Source organism: Stenella coeruleoalba (assembly GCF_951394435.1).
Source record: "Stenella coeruleoalba genome assembly, chromosome: 13".
Taxonomy (NCBI): Eukaryota; Metazoa; Chordata; class Mammalia; order Artiodactyla; family Delphinidae; genus Stenella; species Stenella coeruleoalba.
The window spans coordinates 45,452,340-45,457,093 of record NC_137159.1 but is presented as its reverse complement, the minus strand read 5'-3'; the positions used below and the strand labels follow the sequence as shown (position 1 = coordinate 45,457,093).

Below are 4,754 nucleotides of genomic sequence, written 5' to 3'. Positions count from 1 at the left end.
CCTAGAATTTTAAATGGTTCCCCATTGCTCTCAGAAAAGTCAGGTGCCCCGGCCTGACACTTAAGACCACAGTAAAATGGACCTAATCTATCTCTCCAATCTTTCTTATATGGATGTCCCACTCCAGCTAAATCAGTCTATTCAATTATCCTCCAAATGTGCCAAGTGTATTCAAGGTCTTTGCTCATGGCATTTGCCTGTCTGGAATTTTCATTCCCATCTCCCTACACATCCCTCCTTCAAAGACCAGTTCAGTTTCTACATCTCAGCTCAGCTCACACTGTTGTTTCATCCTCTGAATATCTAAATCTACAGTGGCTATTCTAGGGTTGTGGGGTTTTTTGTTTTTGCTTTTTTAATTTATAGCCTCTCCTCATCAGTGCTTATCACAGCGCAGTGCATATAGCAGCGTTTTGATTCGTTGGTTACATCTTTATTATTTAAAATGGCTTTTAATTGGGAAGAGACTTGTTACTTTATACAGCTCTAATTTTTCTAATTTCTTTGACCAAGCAGGGGATAAGTCCAAACAGAAAGAAACTGAAAGCAGTGTGCCCATGTGCTTCAGTATTTGTAGGTGAATTTTCATCACACTCTGAGAGTGCACTTATTTCCGTGACATTTTATTCCCCATCATTATACAAAGACGTGTTCTATTGATATATAAGCAAATGTTCTATAAGTGAAGGTTCTAATGGATCTCTTTTTTAAATATATTCAAGATATTATTGCAACTGATATTATACATACACATAGTTTAGGAGTCAATTGCTCTGTAATTCTTGTGAAAAATAGTAGCCCTCTCCATCCTCATCCTGCAATACCAGTCCTTGAGCTTTAGCTGAGTGAGGACTACATAAGTAGATGCCTCATGTGCTACTACGTTAAGTCTACATATGGGTTAGGCAGTTGGTCGTGAGCCGGAGGAGTAGCAGATATGAGTGGTTATAGGATTCCATTTGCAAGCCATTTTCACTCTCCCCTCCTTTAGATCTAAACTAGTGGAACATGGAAAAGCTGAGGAAACTTGAGATGGACCTGTACTCGGATCCAACAACCGAGAGTATGGTTCTCAAACCTTTGTGTGCATCAATACCACTTGGAAAGTTGTTACTGGGCCCTAACCCCAGTGATTCTGATTCAGGAGGTCTTGAGGTAAGGTCCCCAAATTTGCCTTTCTTTCTTCCTTCCTTCCTTCCTTCCTTCCTTCCTTCCTTCCTTTCTTAGCTAAGTTTTTCATTTGTTCATTTCTTGCATTTGGAGTACTCCTCAATGGCATCCTTAGCCTGAGACTCTTTGCCATAGTCCTTAACCAACATACAACTTCAACCAACCACTTTATTAGGTTTTCCCTCTCAGTGAGTTTTACAGAGGCCTACTCATTCCTCTAGTTTCTTGTTGTCATCTACCTCAATTAAGTTGGTTTGGTGTTAAGCACAAAGGACCTCCACCAACTTGACACACATAGGCTCATCACAGTTGGATGCAAGCACACAGAGATGGACTTGGCACTTGTCTAAGGCTTTGGCAGCTTTGTGAGTTCCATGTGCTAGGCCATCGTGGATGTAGATGGTCTTCAACACCTCTTGTAAAGCAGTATTAATGTCCATTACACCTCCAGCAGCAATGCCTTCCTTGACCATGGTGGTGGGTTATGGGTGCTGCCAATCTTGAATGCACCCGAGCCTCTGCCTCCACAGTGGTGTCAGGGAAACAAGCAAGCGTTTTCCTTTCTAACAGAATCCTAGATGATTCCTAGCTGATGCTACTGCATCAGGAATCACTAGGACTGCATTTGAGACTGCATTTGAGAATGCAGGACTGCAAATGCAAGACTGCATTTGAGAATCACTAGTGTAGTGGGGAGAAAAATACCAAAGAGGAAAAAGAGCCAAATTAGTATGATTTGTTAGTCCAGGTCCCTCTTGATATCTATTTTTTGAAGGTGTGAAAATTGTAACATTAATTCAAATAACAGCATTTAATTTAACAAAGAGAAAAGGCATAGTTTGTTTAAATAGAGCTAGTTATGGTTTTTGCTCTTTATATCAAACATTTGCAAACATCATTCTCTATCTGAAAAAAGATTTTAGTTTTATTTATTAAAATTTGTGTATGTGAAGGAAATATGTTTTGATTTCATATGACAGTGAAATTAGTAAACAATGATATAAGTAGTCTGCAGATTGCTTTCATCTTGTGTTATTTATTTATTTATTTTTGGCTGTGTTGGGTCTTCATTACTGTGCGAGGGCTTTCTCTAGTTGCGGCAAGTGGGGGCCACTCTTCATCGCGGTGCGCGGGCCTTTCACTATTATGGCCTCTCTTGTTGCGGAGCACAGGCTCCAGACGCGCAGGCTCAGTAATTGTGGCTCACGGGCCTAGCCGCTCCGCGGCATGTGGGATCTTCCCAAACCAGGGCTTGAACCCGTGTCCCCTGCATTGGCAGGCAGATTCTCAACCACTGTGCCACCAGGGAAGCCTCTTGTGTTCTCCCGGATGTTTTGGATAAACTGATTTTTTACCCACTAATTATTGGTCATGTTATCATTCTGCCATTGAATTTTTTGTGCTTGCTGTGTTTTATCTTTACTGTTTTTTTTTTCCTTTTTACAAAGATTATATTGATACTAAGTGAGTTGCCCTCAGATTACTTCCTGGAGAATGGAATCTACAACAATGCTCTTAGAGCAGTGGGATGATGCATTGTGTTTTATTTTTAATGATCATCTTAAAAATCAAAATACAGCTCCTGATGATTAATGATAAAACTGTACTTGTTTTGTGATTGCTTCCCCTCTGGGAGAGGAAATATCAATGCAATACTTTCCTCAAATACAGTTTAAAAATATTGCTTTTATTTTTTTTCTTTCCAGTTTTATAGAGATATAATTGACATATAGCACTGTATAAGCTTAAGGTATTCAGCATAATGATTTGATTTACATATAATACATCATGAAGTTATTATCGCAGTAAGTTTAGTGAACATCCATCATCTCATATAGGTACAAAATTTTAAAAATAGAAAAAATTTTTTTTCTCATGATGAGAACTCAGGATTTAGTTTTTAACAATTTTCATATGTAAGAGGCAGCAGTGTTAATTATCATTGTACATTACATCCCTAGTACTTATTTGTCTTATAACTGGAATTTTGTACCTTTTGACTGCCTTCCTTCCCTCATCCAATTCCGCCTTCCCCACCCTCCACCTCTGCTAACCATAAATCTGATCTCCTTTTTTATGAGTTTGTTAGTTAATTTTTGAAATATGATTGACCTACAACACTATATTAGTTCCTGTTATGCAACAGAATGATTAGATATTTCTACATTTCAAACTCATCACCACAATGTCTAGTTACAATATGTTACTGTACAAAGATATTACATAGTTATTGACTATATTCCCCACACTGTACATTTCATACCCATTACTCATTTATTTTGCAACTGGAAGTTTGTACCTGATAATCTCCCTCACATATTTCTTTCCTGACCCTCCCCTTTGGCAAACACCTGTTTGTTCTCTGTATCTGTAACTCTGTTTATATTTTGTTATGTTTGTTCATTTGTTTTGTTTTTTGAGATTCCACACATAAGTGAAGTCATATGGTATTTGTCTTTGTCTGACTTGTCTCACTTAGCATAATAACCCTCTGGCTCCCTCCATGATGTCAAAAATGGCAAGATTTAATTCTTTTTTGTGGCTGAGTAACATTCCATTGTATACACACACACCCCACACACACACACGGACACACACACACACAGATCTTTATCAGTTCACCTGTTTATGGGCACCTGTTGACGTTGCTTCCATGTTTTGGCTATTGTAAATAACGCTTCAATGAACATAGGGGTGTATATATCTTTTTTAATTAGTATTTTTGTTTTCTTCAGATAAATACCCAGGAGTGGTATTGCTGGATTGTATGATAGTTCTATTTTTAATGTTTTGAGGAATCTCCATACTGTTTTCCATAGTGACTGCACCAATTTACATTCCCACCAACAGTGTACAAGGATTCCCTTTTCTCCATATCCTTGCCAGTATTTGTTATTTGTGGTCTTTTTGATGATAGCCTTTCTCACAGGAGTGAGATGGTATCTCATTATGATTTTTAATTTGCATTTCTCTGATGATTAACAATGTTGAGTGTCTTTTCATGTGCCTGTTGGCCATTTGTATGTCTTCTTTGGAAACATGTGTATTCAGATCTTTTGCCCACTTTTAAATAAGGTTGTTTTTTTTACATTGAATTGCATGAGCTATTTATATATTTTGGATATTAACTCCTTATTGGTCATATCATTTGCAAATATTTTCTCCCATTCAGTAGGTTGTCTTTTTGTTTTGTTGATGGTTTCCTTTGCTGTGCCAAAGCTTTAAAGTTTAATTAGGTCCCATTTGTTTATTTTTGCTTTTGTTTCCTTTGCCTTAGGAAACAGATCTGAAAAAATATTGCTATGATTTATGTCAAAGAGTGTTCTGCCTATGTTTTCTTATAGGAATTTTATGGTTTAAGGTCTTACATTTAACTCTTTAATCTATTTTAAATTTATTTTTGTGCATGGTGTGAGACAGTAGTCCAGTTTGATTCTTTTCCATGTAGCTATCCAGTTTTACCAGCACCATTTGTTGTTGAAGAGGCTGTCTTTTCTCCATTGTATATTCTTGCCTCCTTTGTCATAGATTAATTGACCATAAGGGTGTTGGTTTATTTCTGGGTTCTTTATTCTGTTCCACTG

The 4,754-nt window shown here is 37.5% G+C and overlaps 1 pseudogene across 1 annotated transcript; it reads right to left on the bottom strand.

Annotated features, from left to right (window-relative positions):
• Positions 1-999: 999 nt before the first annotated feature.
• LOC307196224 (small ribosomal subunit protein eS12-like) lies at positions 1,000-1,643 on the bottom strand (annotated as a pseudogene). The gene has a single exon. The product of its transcript is annotated as a small ribosomal subunit protein eS12-like (transcript).
• Positions 1,644-4,754: the final 3,111 nt, after the last annotated feature.